The sequence below is a fragment of the Erythrolamprus reginae genome, chromosome 2 (genome assembly GCF_031021105.1).
Source record: "Erythrolamprus reginae isolate rEryReg1 chromosome 2, rEryReg1.hap1, whole genome shotgun sequence".
Lineage (NCBI taxonomy): Eukaryota > Metazoa > Chordata > Lepidosauria > Squamata > Dipsadidae > Erythrolamprus > Erythrolamprus reginae.
This window is the reverse complement of record NC_091951.1, coordinates 331,672,324-331,698,699: the sequence shown is the minus strand read 5'-3', so window position 1 is coordinate 331,698,699 and position 26,376 is coordinate 331,672,324. Positions and strand designations below refer to the sequence as shown.

At 41.8% G+C, this 26,376-nt stretch overlaps 1 protein-coding gene across 3 annotated transcripts in view; it reads right to left on the bottom strand.

Moving 5' to 3' along the window:
• Positions 1 to 25,855, bottom strand: part of GDNF (glial cell derived neurotrophic factor) — a 45,778-nt gene extending 19,923 nt beyond the window's left edge. Inside the window, exon 1 of one of the 3 annotated variants that reach the window (XM_070736390.1) lies at positions 25,781 to 25,855. The gene's annotated coding sequence lies outside the window, so the exon portion shown is untranslated. Of the gene's footprint in view, positions 1 to 20,561; positions 20,640 to 25,780 lie in introns of those variants that run through there. The other 2 variants (XM_070736392.1, XM_070736391.1) reach the window with 2 other exon arrangements.
• Positions 25,856 to 26,376: the final 521 nt, after the last annotated feature.

The following is a 26,376-nucleotide window of genomic DNA, read 5'->3' as shown; positions in this document are numbered from 1 at the left end:
TGTGCAGGTGGATGTGGGGGAAACATCCACATGTCGCAGGCCTGTTTTGCTCCTGATGGAATCTGCCGACGAAGCCTCCTCTGACCAAGGAAGCATGAGTGACAGGGAAGAGCGGAGTTTGGCAGACAGCCCAGGAGGAGATCAATCATCTGTATCATCCCTGGATTCTGAACAAGAATTAATGACACATCTATGCATGTGTAGAGTGATGCATAGGAGACAACAACTGAAGGATTATTACAAGAGAAAATGAGGCCACCTGTGGTTGGGTGGGGCTGCTGTAATTAGTGCTACAGATAAAAGTGCAGCCTGGTGTTTTAGCCTCATGGCAGTTTATCTGATTCATTGTTTCGTCAAGATCGTGGCTTTTGTGCTGTTCAAGATTGTGTGAGGACTCTCTGGACTTTAGAATTGGACTCAATTTCCCAGTTATTGGGTGAGCAATTGGATTGCATTTAACCTGTGCCTTGTGTGTACCAGAAAATCCCTTTGACATTTAAAAAGGGAGTTGTTCCTATTTTTCTGTTTATAAAAACTTTTGGGTTTTCCTTTTATCGTGTGGTGTGTGTCTTCCTGGACTAATTACCCTGTAATTATGGGCATTGAAACACGCTGGCAGAATGTATATGTATATTTGAATGTGTATGTGTATGTATATATTCATTTTGTATTTCTTCTGTAACGCAAGGGTAGATTCAGATGCTCACTAAATGGGCATCTTACATTGCATTTACACACACACACAAACTCGCTTATGCAAATAACACCCTGTGTTTGGAAACTAGTAAAGAAAGAAACATGAAAAAGAACAACAGCAACAACAACAGTTTCTATCTTGATCACATATTATAACTTGATGCTCTCGTGCAGACTTAAGGTTAAATTAACCCGGTTCCAGGTCAGATCATACAAATCGCTTGCAATTCATATGATTTCAGGATTTTAAACCCAAAAGCTTCCAGGAAGTGCTTTTTCAAAAGCACCTGCAATCAAAAGAACTCCCAGGTTTCCCTTCTTGGTAATAAGGTGTGTGTAAGAAGGTTTACAATACCTTAGTTCACCCATATAATACCAATGCTCTGCAAGCTACACTGATTATCAGTTAGTCTTCGGTCACAATTCAAGATGTTGGTGATTACCTATAAAGCCCTACATGGCTTAGGACCAGACTATCTCCGGGACTGTCTCCTGCTGCATATCCCCCAGCAGCGGTGGGCTACGAGCCAGAACGCTAAATTGTGCTTGCCGCAGCGGCTCGTAAATTCTTGCGGGAGCAGCACAGTTTTACTGCTGCACCTGTGGAGGTAGCAAAATTGCGCCCATGTTTTGCCAAGGTTTTACCTGTGGCTCCATGCATGATTTTGCTACCTCCACAGGTGCAGCAGCAAAATCGTGCTGGTCCCGCAAGAACTTATGAGCCGTGGAGGCAAGCACAATTTAGCGTTCCGGCTCATAGCCCACCGCTGCCTGCCAGCGACCAATAAGATCTCACAGGGTTGGTCTTCTCCAGGTCCCGTCGACTAAGCAATGCAGGTTGGTGGAGCCACAAGGGAGGGCCTTCTCTGTGGCTACCCCGACTCTATGGAACCAACTCCCCCCCAATGTCCGTATTGCTCGCACCCTACTCGCCTTCCGAAAGACAGTTGAAGACCTAGCTTTACCAGCAGGCCTGGGGCCCATGAATACTACCATCCGTCACGGCCAAATTGCATTGATTGGATAGGTATATATGTTTGGTTGATTGGATTGTTGTGGATAACCATCTGTCTGAAGTAGTGTAGGGTTTCCTCCCTAAGTAGGGGGTTGGACTAGAAGACCTCCAAGGTCCCTTCCAACTCTGTTGTTGTCGTTGTTAAAATCCTCCACAGGAAACATAAGAACATAAGAACATAAGAACTGAGGTAGCACAACAGGCAGAGTGCAGTACTGCAGGCCACTAAAGCTGACTGTAGATCTGCAGGTCAGCGGTTCAAATCTCATCACCGGCTCAAGGTTGACTCAGCCATCCATCCTTCCGAGGTGGGTAAAATGAGGACCCCGATTGTGGGGGCAATATGCTGGCTCTATTAAAAAGTGCTATTGCTAACATGTTGTAAGCCACTTTGAGTCTAAGGAGAAGGGCGGCATTAAAAAATCGAATAAATAAATAAAATATGAAGATCCATGCTTAATCGGGCCAAAGAGCATCGAGTCCAGCATTCTGTGTCACACAGTGGCCCACCAATTGTCCATGGGGATCTTGAGCAGAAAGAGAAGGCAAAACCCTCCCTTTCCCTTGACCCCCAACAAATGGTACCCAAGGGAATCCTGCCTGCCTCAACCAACATAGAGGTGGCACATGGACATCCATTTCAATAATCATTGAAGGAATAAAAGAAAAGGTTGCATTTAAGTGTTGTGTAATTTAGGATGCTCTAATTTATTTAGGAAGTGTTACCGGTTAAATCTAAAACCTCATGCTCAGTGGGTCGTAGATGGCTGTGTCTTTTATTCCCATTGAAACCAAACTGACTAGTAGAGAGCTTCACCCACCAGCTTTTTCAAATCTTTTGTTCTCTTGCTTTAGAAGCCTTAATCCAGGTCATGATGATGAACTGTTTATAACAGGGGACTTCAAACTTGGCAGCTTTAAGACTTGCGGACTTCAACTCGCAGAATTCTCCAGCCAGCATGGCTGGCTGGAGAATTCTGGGAGTTGAAGTCCACAAGTCTTAAAGTTGCCAAGTTTGAAGTCCTCTGGTTTATAATTATTTGGTGTTAAGAGATAAGACTTGCTGAAGATTTACCTGCAAGGCCTTTTGCCATTAAAGACTGCAGACTTGGCAATGGGGGGGAAAAATGGTATTTTTGCAGAATGTTGCATGCTCGACCTAATTAAGCACCTGCAAACTCTTTTGCTTCTTTTTTGCCCATGACCTCCAAACTGCTTGCAGTATCCAAAACTGGGGTCAAATGAAAGAAACCCGTCTCCAATCAAAGGACAGTTTTGAAATATTTCCAGTGGAATTTGAGGCAGTCTGCACACCAGCCTGATTCTGGTGAAACGAGCTGAAAGGATGGGAAATGCCTTGATTGGTCCCAGATTGCCTGTTTGCAAGGCGGATAATGGCTTCAGTGGGGATAGGAAAACCCAGCCAAAAAGAGCTACGTTTTCTTCCAACTCTGCATATGACTTTCTCTCTCTCTCTCTCTTTCCCTCTCTCTCTTTTCTTCCCCTGTTCTCGTCTCTGCTCCACCACTCCTCCGATCCCAGTTTTACCAGGCACGGTACCCATACAACATTTGATTGTTGGAAATTGCCCAATTGTTGCTTCCCCCCTTTTTTTGATGTGAAAGCCAGATTCTGTAAACAAGCGAGAGGCCCTTAAACTCTGAACTGCCTTTCCAAGACCATAGAAAACATCAGCTGAGCTCCATGGGGCATTTATAATAATCTTTGCTTGAGCAAGCCCAGAAGGTTTTATCCTTCACCAAACCAGGTAACCACACATCTGGGGCCCAGATGAGATTTTTTACAGATGTATTTAAAATCCTAAAGCCTCCCTCTCTCTCTCCCTCCACTCGCGAGTTGTATATTATTAGTTGAACATCTGCAAAGGAGGTGCAGTTTCTGCATCTTTGGTAGAGGTACAGCTGTACCTTTGATGAACCTCCTAAAGGAAATGAGAGAGTGGCTCTCCCATTCTGCTGCTTGTAATAGCTTTCCCTGGCAGGAGTTGTCCTGCTAAGAACAGAATTCCTTCTCCTTGGAAGGAAACAAAGCAGGCTATCTTAAGCGTTAAGGTGCATGGACATCTATTTTGCAAAATTTTATTGCTTCTGCTTTTTACATGTATGTATTATTATTATGATTATTATTTATTTATTAGATTTGTATGCCGCCCCTCTCCGCAGACTCGGGGCGGCTCAACAACAACAAAACAATATATAACAAATCTAATAATTAAAAATCACTAAAAAACCCTTATTAAAAGAAAACATACACATAAACATACCATGCATAAACTGTATAGGCCCGGGGGAGATGTCTCAGTTGCCCCATGCCTGGTGGCAGAGGTAGGTTTTAAGGAGTTTACAAAAGACAAGGAGGGTGGGGGCAATTCTAATCTCCAGGGGGAGCTGGTTCCAGAGGGTCGGGGCTGCCACAGAGAAGGCTCTTCCCCTGGGTCCCGCCAGACAATATTGTTTAGTCAACGGGACCCGGAGAAGGCCCACGACCTAACCGGTCGCTGGGATTTGTGCGGCAGAAGGCGGTCTCAGAGATATTCTGGTCCGATGCCATGAAGGGCTTTATAGATCATAACCAACACTTTGAATTGTGACCGGAAACTGATCGGCAACCAATGCAGACTGTGCAGTGTTGGTGTGACATGGGCATATCTAGGGAAGACCATGATTGCTCTCGCAGCTGCATTTTGCACGATCTGAAGTTTCCGAACACTCTTCAAAGGTAGCCCCATGTAGAGAGCGTTACAGTAGTTGAACCTCGAGGTGATGAGGGCATAAGTGACTGTGAGCAGTGACTCCCAGTATGTATGTATGTATGTATGTATGTATGTATGTATGTATGTATGTATGAAGGGCTCCACTTACTTTTTCCTACCGGTATGTTGATTCTGACACCTGTGCCCGCGCTCTCATGCGAAATATAACTTCTGCGCACGTGCCCGAAGTGATATATCATGCAAAGATGCTTGTGGGGGTGAGTTTTCAGCAATTTTTGTCCTCTTTTTGCTTCTGGGCATGTGCAGAAGCAAAAAGAGGGCAAAAATTGTTGAAATCTTGCTTATGCAAGCATCATTGCATGAGATTTCACTTGGGTGCATGTGCAGGAGCAAAATCTCGCACGGGGCGCATGCACATGTATCAGGCATGCGCGAGGCCGGGCCAGCCTCCGGAACCCATCAAAAAGCACTAGTGGATCACTGAATCCATCCGTACTGGATAGGTCCCATCACTGGTGTGTTATGTATGTATGTATGCAGGCATGTATTTATGTGTTTGTTTGTTTATTATTTACTGACTGACTGACTGACTGACTGACTTACCTACTTACTTACATACTTACTTACTTACTTATTTACTTACTTACTTATTGGACTTCTATGCTGCCCAATCCCACAGGACTCATTGCTTACAAACAATATAAAAACAATATAATACAATTAATAGAAGAAGTCAATTTTAATACTAAACACATTAAAATAATAAAAATAATAAAATCCTATTATAAAGCCACAACAATCCAAATCAACCAAACATATATACCTATCCAATCAATGCAATTTGGCTGTGACGGATGGTAGTATTCATGGGCCCCAGGCCTGCTGGTAAAGCTAGGTCTTCAACTGTCTTTCGGAAGGCGAGTAGGGTGCGAGCAGTACGGACATTGGGGGGGGGGGAGTTGCTCCGCCAACCTGCATTGCTTAGTCGATGGGACCTGGAGAAGGCCAACCCTGTGAGATCTTATTGGTCGCTGGGAGGCAGCGGTGGGCTATGAGCCGGAACGCTAAATTGTGCTTGACTCCACGGCTCATAAGTTCTTGCGGGACCAGTGCAATTTTGCTGCTGCACCTGTGGAGGTAGCAAAATCATACACAGAGCCACAGGTAAAACCTTGGCAAAACACGGGCGCAATTTCTTCTTAGTTCTAAGTTACTTCTCTCCTTGTTTAGTTTCCACCCATTGCTTCTTGTTCTATCCTCAGGTGCTTTGGAGAATAGGTTGACTCCTTCTTCTTTGTGGCAACCCCTGAGATATTGGAACACTGTTGTCATGTCTCCCCTGGTCCTTCTTTACATTAAACCAGCCATTCCTAGTCCTTGCAACCATTCTTCATATGTTTTAGCCTCTAGTTCCCTAATCATCTTTGTTGCTCTTCTTTGCACTTTTTCTAGAGTCTCAACATCCTTTTTTGCATTGTGACGATCAAAACTAAATGCAGTATTCCAAGTGTTGCCTTACCATGGCCTTATAAAGTGATATCAACACTTCACATGATCTTGATTCTATCCCTCTGTTAATGCAGCCTAGAACTGTGTTGGCTTTTTTTGGCAGGTGCTGCACACTGCTGGCTCATATTTAAATGGTTGTCCACTAGGACTCCAAGATCGAGTTGTCAATCCCCTTAGACTATCCACGATTGACCTCTCCAGGTTCCTAAGAGGCCAGCCTTTCGTCCCCTGTCCAATTGTCTTTCCTTTATCTCATATATCATATATATTTTCTTCCTTTCATATATCTTCTCCTCTATTTTTACATATTATCTTTATATATATTACTTCATGTCTATTCTCTTCCATATGTATTGTGTATTGGACAAATGAATAAATGAACAAACAAACAAACAAACAAACAAACAAACAAACAAACAGACAAATAAATAAATAAAAAATCCCTCTCACAGTTACCACTGTTGAGCAATGTACCACATATACTGTATCTGTGCATTTTGTTTTTCTTTTAAAATGATATATTTATGTATTCTTTCTAGGCTTATTAATTCTGGATGGATTTGACTTTCATGTTCTAGATTGAGTCCTATTATTTTTCCTGACTTGAAGTATTTTAGCAAGTTGAAGAGTTCTAAGGGTTTTTAACGCTTGGGATGTTGGTCTGGGCTTAAACGGCACTCCAAAATTCAAAATGACGCCAGAGATTCAACAACAACCACATTTCCAACCAACTTTATCTGATTGATACCACAAACCGTAAACATTGCCCTTAGACATACAGATCTGGGCATCTTTCATCACAAGTATGCTCCATGGTGTCTAAACCTAAATAGAAAGTTCCAAGGGTTTACAAGGCATTCAAAAGGATAAAGCAAAGGAAGAGGAGAGTTATAAAAAGTAAAGTACCAATTTCTAGTTCTCTCGCTGCATTTTGCAAACGCTGCATGAGTGCATGTCACTTAGTTAAACAAGACTGGGGGAGCAAGAACTGCACAGATTTCAGTAAGGCATCCTTAATGCCAGCCTTGTGTAAATATTACATCTTGGAAGCAAAGAGAAATTTCCAGTGTTCATTTATAGTGTGTGATTAAATGATTTGAAAAGCTCCTTCCAGGATTTCTTGCCAACTGGGCTGTGTTGCTGTTTATGAGATAAGCTGCCAACAAATTCATCCTCTGTCTCTTTGTATCTATTCTCCGTTCCATTCTTTTCGCGGCCTTCCCACTGTCTCTCCAAAATAACTGCATGCCAGAAGACTTAGAATATAGAATAACAACAGAGTTGGAAGGGACCTTGAAAAACCGTGATATAGGGAAAAAAACAGCAGAGTATTTTTTAATTAATATTTTTGAAAAACTGGTATAGCTGTTTCGCGAAATTCGAACCCGCGAAAATCGAGGGACCACTGTATACCATATGTCCCAGGTTCTATAGAATTCCGATTCATTTTTGTCTTGGAGTTCCAGGGATAACTTACTCAATTCTGTGCACTCTAATACTTTTCTAACAATATTTAACATATGTTGGGATTAGTTCTGATTTCCACTTGCGGATATATAATTCTGGCTGCTATTGTGATATGTAAAATTATGTATCTATCTTCTTTTGTCATCTTTTCTCTAAATATAACCTAATAAGAAAACTTCCGGCTTTAAGGGAATTGTTTGAGAGGTAATTTGCTCTAGACAGTTTTTGAGTTTATTCCAGAAATTAATCACCTTTGGCAGGTCCACCAAAGGTGGTTGTATGTCTCCAATTCTTTTTTACACTTCCAACACCTTGGCAAGGGTTTGGGAAATATTTTTGCCAATCAGTACTGCATTCTAACCACTGCACTATTGTGGTTCTGAGTCAAAGGCACAGCGGCTATGTTCACAAGACGCATCGAACCAGCCACAATGAAGCGTAGCTGTCATGAGAACCTAGATAGTGGCTACTTTATGGCTGAATGTGTTGTGTAAGTCCTAAAAATTGAGTTATGTAAACCCTGGGTCATGGGTATCTCTATAGCCCAGTCACATCAAAACCAGAGTTATAGCCAACTAATTTCAAAGTATCAAAGGGTAATTGTAAATAATGTTATCTTATCCTTGTGTTGTCTGAGATCAAAAGACAAAAATTAACTTGAGGTTATTTCTCCCTTTTGGCCTCCAGTTCCAAAGAAAGAAGAGGCCCTGCACGAAGTCATTGTTGCAGACACTTTTAATCTATAGCACTTTTTACTTATTTATGATTTAGCACAAATATATCAGAGGAGCCTATCCGGAATCTTACCCAAAATTCTTCCACAATACGGAGCAGATATTAAGAAAGAACTTTCATTGACACATTTCAGCAATAAAATAAATTGGGACTGTACCTATTTCCTTCCCCACGCCATAGCCTGCCAGCCTAGAGTCTAGATTTATTGCTTTAAACCAGTGTTTTTCAACCAGTGTGCCGCGAGAAATAGTCAGGTTCTGGTCTCGCAACTTTTTGCTGAGAGCAAGAGAGAGAGAGGGTGAAAGAGTGAGAGAAATAAATCAAGAGAGAGAGAAAGAAGGAAAGCAAGAGAGAGAGAGAGAAAGAAAGAGAGAGAGAGAGAAATAAAGCAAGAGAGAGAGAGAGAATGAGAGGAAGGGAGAGAGAGAGAGATGGGAAAAAAGGGGAGGAAAAAAAGAGAAATGAGAAAATGATTGAGACAGAGAATGAGAGGAAAGAGAGAGAAACAAGAGAGAGAGAGAGAGAGAGAGAGAGAGAGAGAGAGAGAGAAGTGACTTAATTTAAAGCATATATAAAAAGCACCCAAAGAATAAGAGAGAGAAAAACCCACCCCTCACCTGTTTTTGTAAATAGTTCAAGAGTGTGTATACACAAAAGGGGGGGAGGAGACAGGGATGGAAAAAGAGAGGAGAGTGTCTTAGAGTGTCATTTTGTGTCATTTTGGTTGGTGGTGTGCCCCTGGATTTTGTAAATGTAAAAAATGTGCCGCGGCTCAAAAAAGGTTGAAAATCACTGCTTTAAACAATCTCTAAAGTCCATTTGTCAAACTAAAAAGGTTCAACTACTCATGCAGGTGATGGGATGATGCAGTTAGCATAATCTGAACTTGGACCTTCAGAGATACTATGTCCAAGAGATTGGCATTTAACTTCTCAATAAAATAGAAAGGAAGGAGGGCTGTTTTGTTTACCTGTTCATTCATACCTTCCCTACCCATCACATAAACAAGATTCTTAGTAACCTATGTTCCAGGGATGTGTCCAGTGAAGGGCTACCAAAACTTTTACTACCACACTGTGGGCGTGGCTTATGCAGGACGCCCTGCATTTTCTTTCAACATCTTTCAGTGCAAATTGGGTGCTCTGGGGTGGAGCTCCATTTTTACTACCCCGCTGCGTCTCCCCCCATCTGGGCAGTAGCCCACCCGTGGATGTGCTTGAATAGTGGTGAGATCCTACCAGTTTAACAATCAGTTTGGTGATCGCTGTGCACAAGTGTGCAATTTTATGAAAACATACCTTCTATGTTATTGCTGGTGAGTTACAGAGCTGAAGCACAGCAATCTGCTCTGCTGCGCAGATCAATTGAGAAGATATAGGTCAGTAAAGTGCAGGGGGTGGGCCTGATTGTCGGTAAAGCACAGGGGCGGGTCCACCTGATTGTTGGAGTAAACTGATTCGCTCCCAGCTGATTGTCAGAACTACCTGTTTGCCCGAACTGGTTCAAACAGGTAGAATCCCACCCCTGGAGTCTGAAGAAGAATGTGTTAACACTAAAGTAGGAAGGAAGTGCTGTAACATGCCCATATTATGAATAGAAATTCATAATATTATGAATTTAGCACCCCAAATATTAGAAATGTTAGCGCCCCAAATAGCATCTGAGAAATAAATCAGATTCCATTCCAAATCTCTCATCCAAGTTGCATTTTATTATCAGAGCTGTTGGTCAAGCTGTTGCCATCCCGATACTGACTTCCTTCCAGTACCCCACACCCAGGTTAAGATTCATCCCTCGTCCCCACACACAGAAGTTCATCACAAGGACCAGTCCAGTTGCAGGGATTCCATGGACCTTCTCCTTACATCCGCTAGTGCAGAACAAAGGATGACCTTGGACTTCAAGACAGGAATTTTGTTGTGGCTAGTAACTTTCCCTGTCATGCAACTGCCCCTCCCAATGCCCGTGATGCTATTCTACTGTGACAGGCCAAAGTCTATAACTCTCAATGATGACTTCAGCCTGTCAATACTCCTCTTCTTTTTTGGAGACAAAATTTATTCCATCTTATTTCAACTCTGGCAATATGTCTTGACCTTCTCAAATGGGTCTTCTTTTGGCTGGCAATAAGTTAAACCTTGACCAGCTAACTCACAAAAATATCAAATCATTCTTCTTCTTTACTTCCTCTTTAAGACTCTGGGTATTAAGGGAATCAATACATTACAAGCAGAAAAGCTAGAGAAAGATGAAAAGCAAATTGAGAGTAGGCAGACTTGCTTCCTGAACTTCAGAAGACCAGATTTTGATGAACTCAAAGGGAAGGTTCAGGTGTAACGGCTTCAAATATTCCAGGGGAACAGGCATCCAGCAAATAAGGTGCACTTAGAAACAAGCCCCAGGAGAGGAAAAAAAAACCTAGAGAAATCTGAAGATACATAAATAATGCAAAGTTCTCTAAAATAGTGAAGTGAAAAACGGGACATATGCAAGAAATGGAGAGGAACACAGTCAAGGAAAAATACAAAGTTATCCCCAGAAAATTATAGTAATTCTATAAGAAAGATGATAATCAGAAAGGTGAAAGCCTCAAAAAGACTGAGTCTTGTGAGACATAGCACAAACAACAAAAAGGATAAGTTTGGATATGCTAGAAATAAAAGAAAGTCAAAGAGAAGCAACTTTAATTGTTCTGACTGTCAGGAAAGTTCTCCTTAATTCTAAGTGGAACGATTTGCCTCCCAAAGTTGTGAATGCTCCAGCACTGAACCTTTTAAAAATGAGATTAGACAATTATTTGTCTGAAATGGTATAGGGTTTCCCGCCTGAGCAGAGGGTTAGACTAGAAGACCTCCAAGGTCTCTTCCAAGTCTGTTATTCTATTATTATCTTGTGTTTGAAGTGAAAGGAGCTGGTCATTGTTATGTTTTTGGGTGAATAAGAGAATTGCAATTTAGTAGACAGTTAGTTTTTTTTTTAAATCTCCAAGGCCAGACGACGAAAGAACTAAATGACCATAGGACTATCTTGTGTAATATTTGAAAATGTCATCTTCAAAAAAGGGGGAAAATGAGGATCCCAAAAATTACAATTGTGTCAGGTTGACATCTGAATGGGCCATCAACTTTGAACATATTGCCACACTGTGCTGTTTAACATTTTTATCAGTGATTTGAATGAGGGTGTGGAGGGGATACCAAACTGGGAGGGGCAGCAAATATTTTGGAAGAAAGAGATAAGATTAAAACAGATCTGGGAATGCTTGAACAGTGGGCTGAAATGAACAGGATAGAATGTAATAATGGGAAAGATTAAGTTCTGCATTGGGCATGAAAAAATGTAAGCCCAAGGACAAGAAGGTGGAGATTTGGCATGGCAAACACATGGATTAAAGGAACTGGGTGTCCTTGTTAGCAAGAAGTTAAACATGGTCCTACAACATGATGCAATTGGCAATTCCAATTTGAGGGACAGTAACAGCTTCATAGAGTTCAGCTCATGGGAAACAAGGAATTGTTTTCATCCAGGTCAGACCTCATTTGGTGTAAAGTACCGATTCTGAGCACCACACTAAAACAAGGGCAGGTTCTGGAGCAAGTTGAGAGGAGAGCTATTAAGATGATGAAGGATCTGAAAAACATCCTTTCATGAGGCGTTACTGTGAGCCTATTGGATATAATCATCTTTGGACTAAGCAACTTTATGACTCAACAAAGGAGGTTGTTTGGAAGAACATCTTGAAAATTATGACACACTCAGAAACAGGCTAATGTTTGAAACCTGTGCTACTCTGCTAATTCTACAGTATTGTGAGTGCCTCCAGCAATCTGGAAATAGGATTGTCTGCTTGTTCCATAAAGCCATAACATGGGGTGGGTTCTAGATGTGGGTTTCAACTGGTGTGATTCGGTGCACTACTCCAGTAGTGGCAATTGCCAAGTCTTCGGAGAAGGGCGGCATACAAATTTAATAATAATAATAATTTGTACGTGACCGCTTTGGTGTTTTGCTGGTCCGTGCATGGCGCCATCTCTTTTTTTCTAATTTTCGGAGGGGTTTTTTTGCTCTCTGAGCATCCGCAGAAGGGAAAATCATCCCTATGCACATGTGCAGAAGCAAAAATGTATGAGGGGATGTGCACAAAACATCCCAATGTGCACATAGCTCACTGTTAGTAAGGTAAGAGGAACCCGCTCCTGGTGAGTTCTGACTTATCTTGCCACCAGTTTGTTTCCTCTCGTGCCACATGGCTGCATGCGCACTGTATGTTGCGTGGATGCACACACGCTTCGTATGTGTGTGCATGCACAATGCCGAAAACTCAGGTTCTGCACATGCACAGAAGCAAAAACCAGCATTTAAAAAATAAAATAATTTAAAAAATATGGTGGCATCCATAGACCGGCACCGACAGAACCAACTCCTTGACATCACCTCCAGTTCACTACCAGTTCTACCGAACCGGTGTGAACCAGGAGGAATCCTCCTCTGATTGGGAGAGGATGGAAGAATTGAGTGTGCTATTGTACCTAAAGACAGCAACTAAAGTGGAATTACAAAGTCCGTTGTACAACAAATCTCTGCCCCTCCATATCTTTCTACTTCTCAACACCCTCCAGCCCTTTTCTACTTCTCAACACCCTCTAGCTTATTTGGTCTAATAGTAGAGTTTGCCTTTCTACTGTCAAAAGGATGTAAAGGTACATTTCAGACTAGCAACCCCGAGAGTCCTTGCACGGGAAACAAATTGACAATGTCTCGGCAACATGGAGGCCCCTTGTCTATTTCTTTCCTGGCACCTAGCCTTAGACTTTGCCTTGAGTTTTTGTTTAACTGGCAGCCAAGTGAAACAGACATGGGATTTTTCAGTACAATAAATCATTTCCATGTTGATAGAACGTTAGAAAAAAACATTTGCTTCTCTCTTGTGCTATTTGCGATGACTGTCACTGCTAAAGAGGAGCAGAAAACGGAAAGAATGGTGAATGCATCCTAAGAAAATCGAAGATTGCATACAAATAATTTTAGATCTATTAAGTTCTGCAAATTGAAAAATCTCAAGCATATCCTTGAGGAAAATAGGGTTTTGCTTGTGCTAGTTTACCTTAAAACAAGGGTAGGAAACAAATATTATTATAAATATTGATGAACCAGAAGTCTGAAGAACCCCAATCTGCGGGGTTAGTAAGTTAAGTAAAGTAAGTACCGTAATAAAGTTAATAATAAAAAATTCTGGGAGTTGTAGTTCAGAAATATTTACAGGTTGCCCATCAAATTTATTTCCATTACTTTTTTGCATTATTTTTCCCCACCAACTTTACATCTATACATATACCACAATATCAACATGTTACACACTTATACATTTTTCCAATATATCATAAACAAATATCCTAAACTTGCACCATCTATGCTTTTGTCTCCCGTCTGTTTTCCTTCTATATTTCATGTTATTCCTCCTCTCTATCTCTATCTCTTCCCTCTATCTTCTTTCTCCCTCTCTCCCTTTTACTATAACAAGAATGGGGAAAAATAATTTCCATTCTTGTTATAAGTCCTTGTCATATCTTCAGAGGCAGAATCTCAGGAAGGCAATAGTATTTTTTTTCACCAAAAAACCAGGAGATTTGGCCAGGCTTTAACCTAGATTTGTCCTGAAAAATCCTAGAATATAAAATTATTCATATTTTTGCAGAACTCAGTCAAGGGTAAGGAACTACCTTGGAGTGTGATTTTGGTTTTCAGAGAGAGAGAGCTATATTTATCTGCTGTGGAAAAATACCATTCTTTAAAAACTAACAAAGTCATGATGATCTATGCTTTAATTTATTACAGACCACTTTATCTGACTCGATCAAAAATGGTAAAAAATTATAACAAAATGTACTTTGTCTTTAAGGTCAATAACCCTCTTCCCTTTTTTTTGCTTTTAGTATGATTTTAATAAATGCAGATCTAAATTTCTCTACTTTACTTCCACTTTCTGAAGTTGTTCTGTGCTAGGGGATGAGAGCATGTGCACCAAGACAAATTCCTTGTGTGTCCAATCACACTTGGCCAATAAAAATTCTATTCTATTCTATTCTATTCTACAAGATGCAGTTTATATCCATCTGTGTCCTAATTTCCCCATGCAATCTTCAGGATACTCTTTCCAAGGAAACGAAATTCTGAGTCTGTGTCCAGAAACATTTTGATTTTCAGCCCTGGAATGCACACCCCTAACAACTTAGTATAAACAGATAACTTTCTGATAACTCATGCTTCTTCTTCTACATTCTCTGCTCTCCCTTTACAAGGCTGCATTTTCTAATCTTATTTCAGTGAATTAAACACATTATTCTAGTATGATTCCTTGTCCAAGGATGGTGATGGTGAGGAAACTATAAAGCAAAGTGTAGCTCCATTCATTAGAGGCTCTAATACAGGGGTATCCAACCTTGGCAACTTTAAGACTTGTGGACGTCAACCCCCAGAATTCTTCAGCTAGCAAAGCTGGCTGAGAAACTCCAGCAGTTGAAGTCCACAAGTCTTAAAGTTGCCAAGGCTGGAGACCCCTACTCTAATAGACTAGAATTGCTCTATAGAAGAATCAGAACAAGTCATTTAGACTTTGGGGGAATCTAATCTTCTTCCATGGGTCTGGTGGCAATGTTGAGCAACATTCTGTCATGGAGAACTGAATTATGCGCAATGATAAATAAAGTTCCTTTATTGTGAGTCACAATTTGGACCATTAGATCCAGTGTAGTGTACTCAGGTTGGCCAAGATTTTGCAAGGGCTGTTAGCAAAGGTTGCTCTTGTGCTTATCATTTATTGTATTTATTTGTTTTATTTATTTGTCATACAAATATAGTATTGTATTGTATGTTTAACATAATATAAGGATAAAGTAGAGATAGAAAGGATAAAAAAGACATTAGGACAGGAACGGTAGGCAGAAAGGTGCACTTATGCACGCCCCTTACAGACCTCTTAGAAAAGGGGAGAGGTCTATTGTAGATAATGTAAGGTTGAAGATTTTGGGATTGGGGGAAGAAAAAACAGAGTCCGGTAGTGAACTCCAGGCGTTGACCACTCTATTGCCGAAATCGTATTTTCTGCAGTCTAGTTTGAAGCGCTTTACATTTAGTTTGTATCTATTGCATGCTCTTGTGTTGTTGTTGTTAAAGGTGAAGTAATCGCTAGCAGGGAATACATTGTGATGTATGATTTTATGAACAACAGTTAAATCAGTTCGGAGGCGGTGTAGCTGTAAATTTTCTAAACATAGTAATTGAAGTCTGGAGGAGTAAGGTAATTTGTTGTTATACCTGCCTTTGAAAGCAGCTAAAAACCCAAAGTACTTTATTTATAAACATCTTGCTCTTTTTCACCAAAGCCCTGTCATGCAGTATCTAAACTTCTACTTGGAATGTGGTATCAGTTGTTTTGATCCACCATCCTATTTTCCTTGTATTGTGTTCAGCATCCAGAAAAGGGGGAGACCAAATTTCAGTCATTCTGAGATAATTCACACGTGAAATTTTCAATTATTTGAGAATAAATAGTTTGGATGCAGTAAAACGGGCTTTCCAGTGCTAGTAAAGACATTCAGCCGGAGTTCCAAGATTTCCTCCTTTGTAGGAAAAAATGGAACAAGTGGTGGAGAAGCATGAGATCAATAACAAACAAGACATCTTTCTTAAACCCCATGCCAAATGGCATGAATGAAGCAGTGCAAATATACAGCACCTACAGGTTTGCCAACCAGTTCTCCCACCACTGTTAAACCACCAATTTGGACTTCATTTATCTTGATTTCTATTGTGCCGCTACCTGGGTGCCCAAAACCAGATCTGGAGAGCAATTAAATCATGCCACCTCTCTTATTTGGCTGGTGGATCACCACCAACTTTGATTAATTGTGCCAATTTATTTTAGGAATTTGAACTAGTTCAGACTTTCCCCAACACATTTGAGGACATCAAAGATACTGGTAAATGTAAAAAAAAAATTGTTTGAAACTAGGTATAACAAGCAGGAAGAGGGAGATTGTGATCCCGCTATATGGAGTGCTGGTGAGACCACATTTGGAATACTGTGTTCAGTTCTGGAGACCTCACCTACAAAAAGATATTGACAAAATTGAACGGGTCCAAAGACGGGCTGCAAGAATGGTGCAAGGTCTTAAGCATAAAACGTATCAGGAAAGACTTAATGAACTCAATCTGTATAGTCTGGAGGACAGAAGGGAAAGGGGGGACATGATCGAAACATTTAAATATGTTAAAGGGTTAAATAAGGTCCAGGAGGGAAGTGTTTTTAATAGGAAAGTGAACACAAGAACAAGGGGACACAATCTGCAGTTAGTTGGGGGAAAGATCAAAAGCAACGTGAGAAAATATTATTTTACTGAAAGAGTAGTAGATCCTTGGAACAAACTTCCAGCAGACGTGGTAGATAAATCCACAGTAACTGAATTTAAACATGCCTGGGATAAACATATATCCATCCTAAGATAAAATACAGAAAATAGTATAAGGGCAGACTAGATGGACCATGAGGTCTTTTTCTGCCGTCAGACGTCTATGTTTCTATGTTTCTACCACAAGAGGGTAGTAGAAACCAATTGCTTCTTCCAGCCACTGCACTCAGCTCCTCCCCTTTGTAAATACACAGAACCCGTTAATTTGGGATGGCTCATGGGTATGCTAACCTATACAGAACTTTAGAAAAGACAACTTCATAATTGCTATGGATACTATCTTTCAAAGTCTAACCCAAGCATTGTAAGATGATTTAGCAGGGAAGTACTTCCTTCAATACCCATTTCTGAATGTATAAAATTCAAGCAGTCCAGATGTTCTTCCCAATGGAGGAATCCCACTTATGTTGCAATAACAACTAAATAGTTTGGAAGCACTTTAAATATATTATGAAGAGCTGTGCTGGCGCAATGGATAGAACGCAGTACTGCAGGCTAATTCTGCCGACTGTCAATAGTTCAACTTTCACTGGCTCAGTGAGGTTGGCTTGGCTTTCCATCCTTCTGAGTTCGGTAATATAAGGACCCAGATTGTTGGGGACAACATGGTGACTCTGAAACTGCTTAGAGAGGGCTGTAAAGTACTGTGAAGCGGTACATAAGTCTAGAATGGACCAGAATATCTCCGAGACCGCCTTCTGCCGCACGAATCCCAGCGACCGATTAGGTCCCACAGAGTGGGCCTTCTCCGGGTCCCGTCAACTAAACAATGTCGGTTGGCGGGCCCCAGGGGAAGAGCCTTCTCTGTGGTGGCCCCGACTCTCTGGAACCAACTCCCCCCAGAGATTAGAACTGCCCCTACTCTCCCTGCCTTCCGTAAACTCCTTAAAACCCACCTTTGCATGGGGGAACTGAAACACCTCCCCCGGGCATGTACAATTTATGCATGGTATGTTTGTGTGTGTGCTTGTTAGTAAATGGGGTTCTTTTTAAACTTTTTAAAATATTTTAAATTTATTTGGATTTGTTACGATTTGTTATATTTTGCTGTGAGCCGCCCCGAGTCCGTGGAGAGGATGCGGCATATAAATCTAAATAATAAATAAATAAATAAATAAATAAATAAAATAAAATAAATGCTATTGTAACTCAAACACTTAAACTCATCTGACACTAAATCTTCAGGTTTAATTTGCTACGGTATTAATAATTTCTGCTGAATTTAATGGGGAAGTTGAATGCCTGATAATAGCAATAGCATTTAGCAATAGCTTTTAGACTTATATACTGCTTCATAGTGCTTTTACAGCACTAAGCAGTTTACAGAATCAGCATATTCCCCCCAACAATCTGGGTCCTCAGATTGTTAAATAAAATGATAGATCTGTGGGTCTCCTCTCTCCTGAACTTTAAAAATCCCCCAGGATATGACAATAGTTTGTACATGACATACTGAGTCACACATTAAATCATCCCACCACAGCCTTGAATCATGGGCAAACCCAGTCCAGGTACGCTTAGAAACATAGAAACATAGAAACATAGAAGTCTGATGGCAGAAAAAGACCTCATGGTCCATCTAGTCTGCCCTTATACTATTTTCTGTATTTTATCTTAGGATGGATATATGTTTATCCCAGGCATGTTTAAATTCAGTTACTGTGTATTTATCTACCACGTCTGCTGGAAGTTTGTTCCAAGGATCTACTACTCTTTCAGTAAAATAATATTTTCTCATGTTGCTTTTGATCTTTCCCCCAACTAACTTCAGATTGTGTCCCCTTGTTCTTGTGTTCACTTTCCTATTAAAAACACTTCCCTCCTGGACCTTATTTAACCCTTTAATATATTTAAATGTTTCGATCATGTCCCCCCTTTTCCTTCTGTCCTCCAGACTATACAGATTGAGTTCATTAAGTCTTTCCTGATACGTTTTATGCTTAAGACCTTCCACCATTCTTGTAGCCCATCTTTGGATCCCGAGGCTCCTAAGAAAATCATGTTTATTCTCTAAATCACAGCTAAGTTAACCATGGTTTAACTTGTCATGGGAGCCCAACATCCAAGTATCTCTTTTTAAAGTCAGTGAAAAGTCCCTTAATCAAAGAGGTCAAAGGGTATATATTTTGGAAAACGACTGGCTCAATTTGTCATTCAGTTCTGGAGACTGCCACCCTGCCTGATAATTTATTTATTTATGTTATTCATTTATATAGTTGTCAAACAATTACAGGATGGTAGTTTGTATAAACATGCAAGCATAGAAAAGTAATAATAAAAGTAATGATAAAAGACAATAGGACAATAGGATAGGGATGTTAGGCACAATGGTGCACTTATACATGTCCCTTACAGACCTCTTTGAAAGGGGGAGAGGTCAATTGTATATAATCTAAGGTTAAAGGTTTGGGGGTTAGGAGTAGAAACCACAGAGTCAGGTAGTGCATTCCAGGCATTGATATACTCGTATTTTTTGCAGTCTAGTTTAGAGTGGTTAACATTTAGTTTAAATCTATTACATGCTCATGTGTTGTTTCGGTTGAAGGTGAAGCAGTCACTAACAGGAAGGACATTTTGGTATATGATTTTATGAACTATAGTTAAGTTGGAACGGAGGCATCGGAGTTGTAAATTGTCTAATCGAAGTATTTCAAGTCTGGTGGAGTAAGGTATTTTGTTGCGGGAAGAGGAGTGAAGGACTCTTCTTGTGAAATATTTCTGGACTCTCTCAATTGTGTTGATGTCAGATATGCAATGTGAGTTCCATACAGGTGAGATGTATTCTAAAATTGGTCTGACAAATGTTTTGAATTTACAGAAAGCTGCTCTGAGATATGCTAACTTCATATGACACTTTTTCTTACAGACATTAACAGGGTTGGAAGGGACTAACGGTGATCCACCTAGATCCTTCTCAGTTACGGTTGAACCAGGTACTACCTGTTTTATACGTCTATGGAGATTCCCCGTCATCCAGGTCATAGAAACATAGAAGATTGATGGCAGAAAAATACCTCATGGTCCATCTAGTGTACCCCTATACTATTTCCTGTATTTTATCTTAGGATGGATATATGTTTATCCCAGGCATGTTTAAATTCAGTTACTGTGGATTTACCAACCACGTCTGCTGGAAGTTCGTTCCAAGCATCTACTACTCTTTCAGTAAAATTATATTTTCTCACGTTGCTTTTGATCTTTCCCCCAACTAACCTCAGATTGTGTCCCCTTGTTCTTGTGTTCACTTTCCTATTAAAAACACTTCCCTCCTGAAGTCATGGTTGTCCCAAAGGTGCTTTTTCAAGAGGCAACTGAAATTTCTAGTTTCTCTTTGAAGATGTTTCGCTTCTCATCCAAGAAGCTTCTTCAGAGCTGGATGAGAAGCTAAATGTCTTCAAAGAAAACATTTGCCAGTTGCCTCCCACCTTTGAGACTGCCTGTTCTATATATTTACATTGAGTTCTATGTGATACTGTTGCCTGTCTTAATGCCATGCCCAGGCCAGGCTTTCAAGGATGCACATATATTTATTACATAAATACACATACATCATATTCCTCCATTAACTAGCTCCCGGGAGGCTCAGCCAAAGTATCTCTTTGCATATTTGGATCTGATTATCTTTTCCATGCAACAAAGAATATTTGGGCTGGGATTTTCAGGAGACTGAATAAAGACGGCATACAGCAGTGGTGGTGAACCTATGGCACATTTGCCACAGGTGGCACGCGGAGCCATTACTGAGGGAATTGCTCTATGTCAGCTCCAGCATGCATGTGCGCGCTGGCTAGATGATTTCCAGCCTTCTTTTCAGCTGTTTTTGCTCTCCTAAGGCTTCAGGAAAGCCTCCTGAAGCCTGAGGATGCCGAAAAATGGCTGAATCGGAAGTTCGGAAATGAAACGGAAGTGGAGCTGCTCTATTACTACTACTACTTACCTTCAGATAGTTGCAACCAGGCCTCGCATACTTTGGCCCATTTCTTCTCCAACTGGCAAAGGTTTCCTGAAAGTCTCTGCAGCCGATAACAGAGCTCCAGATCGGTCGGGAGTTCTGTTATCAGCTAGAGCAGTGTTTCCCAACCTTGGCAACTTGAAGATATTTGGACTTCAACTCCCAGAATTCCCCAGCCAGCGAATGCTGGGTGGGGAATTCTGGGAGTTGAAGTCCAAATAGCTTCAAGTTGCCAAGGTTGGGAAACACAGAGATAGAGAGGCCTTCAGGAAAGGCCATTATGACAGGCCTCTGCAGCTGATAACATTGTTACCAGCTACAGAGGCCTTCAGGAAAGCTTTGCCAGTTGAAAAAGAAATGGGCCGAGATGTGCAAGGCCTGGTTGCAACTATCTGAAGGTAAATAGTACGGCAGCTCCAATTCCATTTCGTTTCTGAACTTCCGGTTGGCCTGTTGGGCCATTTTTCGCCACTCCCAGGCTTCGGGAGGCTTGCCTAAACCCTGAGGAGAGCAAAAAAACCAGCCCAATGGGCCTATTGGAACTCTGGAGGCTTCAGTGAGGCCTGTGCGCATACGCGGGGGGAGGTTGTTCGCAAGTGCGGGGGGCAGCATGAGGGTTTTTTGTGCATGCATGGGCGGAGGGAGGGTATTGCATTATCGGTGTGGGCATGCATGCTTACTCTATCATGCGCACACACATCCTGTTGGCATCCGAGCCAAAAAAGGTTCGCCGTGACCGGCATACAGGAATGTTCTTACTGTTTTCTGCAAATGGAGGGGAGAAGAGATCACGGCATTTTGGGGAATCAGTGTCCTCAGAGAAAGGAGTTATTTAGATTCTTCTCATGAATTATTTTGTCTTCTCCTGAATTATTTTGCAATAGGGTTGATATTCCTGGAGGCGTCTGTAATATGGTAAATGATTTAGCTTTACTAGATAAATGGTCTAAGCAATGGAAACTGCAGTTTAATGTTTCCAAATGTAAAATAATGCACTTGGGGAAAAGGAATCCTCAATCTGAGTATTGTATTGGCAGTTCAGTGTTGGCAAATACTTCAAAAGAAAAGGATTTAGGGGTAGTGATTTCTGACAGTCTCAAAATGGGTGAACAGTGCAGTCAGGCGGTAGGGAAAGCAAGTAGGATGCTTGGCTGCATATCTAGAGGTATAACAAGCAGGAAGAGGGAGATTATGATCCCACTATATAGAATGCTGGTGAGACCACATTTGGAATACTGTGTTCAGTTCTGGAGACCTCACCTACAAAAAGATATTGACAAAATTGAACGGGTCCAAAGACGGGCTACAAGAATGGTGGAAGGTCTTAAGCATAAAACGTATCAGGAAAGACTTAATGAACTCAATCTGTATAGTCTGGAGGACAGAAGGAAAAGGGGGGACATGATCGAAACATTTAAATATGTTAAAGGGTTAAATAAGGTCCAGGAGGGAAGTGTTTTTAATAGGAAAGTGAACACAAGAACAAGGGGACACAATCTGAAGTTAGTTGGGGGAAAGATCAAAAGCAGCATGAGAAAATATTATTTTACTGAAAGAGTAGTAGATCCTTGGAACAAACTTCCAGCAGATGTGGTAGATAAATCCACAGTAACTGAATTTAAACATGCCTGGGATAAACATATATCCATCCTAAGATAAAATACAGAAAATAGTATAAGGGCAGACTAGATGGACCATCTAGTCAGACTTCTATGTCTTTCGCTTAGCACTGAGGACTACCGTGAATGTCTATCTGCTTGGTCATGCCTTGGGGGAAACTCCTCAAATTTTGGCAACTTCAAGATGTGTTGAACTTCAATTACCGGAATTCCCTACGAAGACTTGGCTTCTGGATGTTGAAGTCCACACATCTTAAAGTTGCCAAAACGCTGCCCTAGACACAGATCTTAGGCATTCTTCTTTCTCCTCCCTAGCTCTGTTGGGATCTCTGAAAAAGAGGCAAGAGGAGTGCAGTCAGGCGGTAGGGAAAGTATGTAGAATGCTTGGCTGCATAGCTAGAGGTATAACAAGCAGGAAGAGGAAGATTGTGATCCCACTGTATAGAGCGCTGGTGAGACCACATTTGGAATGCTGTGTTCAGTTCTGGAGACCTCAACCTACAAAAAGATATTGATAAAATTGAACGGGTCCAAAGACGTGCTACAAAAATGGTGGAAGGTCTTAAGCATAAAACTTATCAGGAAAGACTTAATGAACTCAATCTGTATAGTCTGGAGGACAGAAGGGAAATGGGGCACAATCTGAGGTTAGTTGGGGGAAAGATCAGAAGCAACGTGAGAAAATATTATTTTTCTGAAAGAGTAGTAGAGGCTTGGAACAAACTTCCAGCAGACGTGGTTGGCAAATCCACAGTTACTGAATTTAAACATGACTGGGATAAACATATATCCATCCTAAGATAAAATACAGGAAATAGTATAAGGGCAGACTAGATGGACCATGAGGTCTTTTTCTGCCGTCAATCTTCTATAAGAGAAAACACCAAGAGAAAAAGCCATGCGGGTTAGAAACTGTTGGTGCTACTTCAAGGAAAGCTTTCAATTCTAAGCCTTTTTTGACAGGAGTGTCTTTAACCTAAGTTTCTGGTTTAAACACCTGCTTGTTGTTGTTTCACCCCATCTCCGGATCAAATTCTTGAAACCCACAAGCTGACCCTTAACACACTTTCCCCACCCAAAAGCTTAATTTTGCAAGGGGAAAAAATATAGGCAAAGTGGGCTCAGTCATAGCCCAATATTTCTTCTCCCTACACAAGAAACTAACACTAAAAAACAAAGTACACCCATATTCCACATTCTGGGAGTTGAAGTCCAAATATCTTCAAGTTGCCAAGGTTGGGAAACAGTGCACTAATCCATAAACCGATACCCCTCCACGCAAACTCTTCGAGAACATGGAGCTGAAACACCAGATTGAGGCAGAGACCCAGTTAAAAACATCCCAAGAAATTCATTGGGTGGTTTAGAACCAGTAAATCCATCCCTGGATTTTATTTACCTTGCAGAACTGACACCCGAAGATAAAAGTAGAAGAGGGACAATCTCAATCAAATAAGAGGGACAGAAATGTGACACGTACGTATGTACCCACCCTTGCAGGGATCGATTCTCCAGGATTTAAGGCAAACAGCCAGATAGTAAACCATTCCAGGCATTGGAGAAAAAGAAGAGAGAGGTGGGGAGGAAGCAAAAAGGAGGTGAAGTAATCTAGCTACAGTCATCTGGATCAGTGAAGTGATTCTATTGTATTTAAGAGGTTTACACTCGGAATTTAAAGTAAAGTAAAAAACCTTAACCTTAGACTGTCTACAGTCAACCACTCCCGGGTTCTAAAAGGTCTGTAAGCATACCACTGTGCCTACCGTCCCTGTCCTACTACCTGTCCTATTGTCCTCTTTTAGCGTTACTTTTTACTTATTCTATGTTTATATTGTGATCCCGCTGTATAGAGCGCTGGTGAGACCACATTTGGAATACTGTGTTCAGTTCTGGAGACCTCACCTCCAAAAAGACATTGATAAAATTGAACGGGTCCAAAGACGGGCTACAAAAATGGTGGAAGGTCTTAAGCATAAAACTTATCAGGAAAGACTTCATGAACTCAATCTGTAAAGTCTGGAGGACAGAAGGGAAAGGGGGGACATGATAGAAACATTTAAATATGTTAAAGGGTTAAATAAGGTTCAGGAGGGAAGTGTTTTTAATAGGAACAAGAACAAGGGGTCACAATCTGAGGTTAATTGGGGGAAAGACCAGAAGCAACGTGAGAAAATATTATTTTACTGAAAGAGTAGTAGATGCTTGGAACAAACTTTCAGCAGACGTGGTTGGTAAATCCACAGTTACTGAATTTAAACATGCCTGGGATAAACATATATCCATCCTAAGATAAAATACAGGAAATAGTATAAGGGCAGACTAGATGGACCATGAGGTCTTTTTCTGCCGTCAATCTTCTATGTTTCTATACAAACTACTACTATCCTATATATGTTTGACAAATAAATAAAACAAATAAATAAAGAAGTTGCGCTTGCCCATGCTGGGGAGACAGAGCAAACAGAAGGAGGGGCAGACCCCACCCCTGGGGAGATTCCATTGGAGGATGCCAATCCCTTGTATTTCTCAATCCCTTGGTCCTAGATTAACCCATCTTTCCAAATTGCTGCTTTCCAAATTGCCCCAATTTCCTTCCAGGAGAAAAGTTAATTAAAAAGCAAAACAAAAACTTTGGATTGCAATATTTCCACGTTTCTTACTCTGGTGTGTGTGTCTGTCTCTCTGTGTGTCTATGTCTGTCTGTCTGTCTGTCTGTCTGTCTGTCTGTCTGTCTGTCTGTCTGTCTGTCTGTCTGTCTGTCTGTCTGTCTGTCTGTCTGCCTGCCTGCCTGCCTGCCTGCCTGCCTTTCTGCCTCTCTCTGTGTGTGTTGTGTTGTGTATGATGTTCCTCCCCGACTATCCCAGGCAAAGAAACCTCCAGGGATTCTCCCTCCCACCGCAAGCAAAGACAGGCAGGCGAAGCTTGGCTTTCTTTTTTTTATAAAAAAAATTACACTAATGGATCCCAAAACGGGAATAGTTGTGAGAAGAAGTTGTGAACATCATCATCTAGCTCTGACCAAGAAGAATGAATGTTTTTTTTAAAAAAATAAATATTTGGGGGTTTTATTGTCTTCGATCGTTTTAAATTGTTGTACCGCCGTAAGGAATTGGGTGGCTTAGAAATCAAGAAAGGAAGGAAGGAAGAAAAATTAAGGAAAGAGAGAAAGAGAAAGGAAAGAGAAAAGGAAAGAGGGGGAGAAAGAGAGAGAGAGAAAGAAAGAAAGAAAGAAAGGGGGAGAGAAAAGGTACATATAGGAATGGATATAATGAAGGAAAGTGTAGCACACAGAAATAATAGATAAGAGTATCAGCCAAAATGGAATTAATAAGACGCAAACTCAGCTCTGCTACTCTGCTAACAGCACTTTTGCTACGTGGATAGAAAAGCAAATTCGGGGGACGGGTGGGAAAGATCTCATTCGCACTTGGTTCCCAAATTCTGCCCCGCCATCAAATCCCTAAACGCCAGCCTTGCCCAAAACCTGCCGCGCAACCTGTCCAACCCACCCCCCAAACAAACGCTGGAGTTCCCCCCCCCCCAGTGGGTTGGCCGGCCGACCCTTCTCCTTCTCCTCCTCCTTACCTTTGAGCTGGTCTCCTTCCCCAGGCCCCGGGGTGACATGAACGCCACACTTGCCCGGCTCTCCAGCTCTCCCGAGAGATGCGCAAAGGAGCCCTCCGCGGGCGCCGCGATCCTCCAAGTGGGTGGGCGCGCGGGGGTTGGCTTGGAGAGGTTGGCTCGGCGCTGGCGATCCAGGCGGGGGAGGGAGCTTCTGCTGCGGCTCCGAGCCCTCCCTCCCCCCCGCAGGTGCAAGCCGGAGGAGACTCCCCTCCTCTCCGTTCCCCCACGGAACGAGCCCGAGGTTGCGCGCAAACTTCCCCAAAAAAGCTCAGGACCGACGGAGCGAAGAGCCTGCCCGTGCGCGCCGTGCGCCGCCTGACCGGAGGAGCTGGCTGGGGATCCTACCGTTGCCGAGGCGCTGGTTGGGAAACGGAGAGAGACCCCCCATCAACGGCGGCGGGGAGTCTCGGGGAGACATCGGGGGGGAGATCGCAACGCCAGCTGGTCCAGGGGCGCAGCAGGAGGAGGAAGAGGAGGAGGAGGAGGTTGCGGGGAGCCTTGGAGAAAGCGAGGTGGTCCGGCGGGGAGGGGATTCCAGGGGTCTTCGGAGGCCGGCG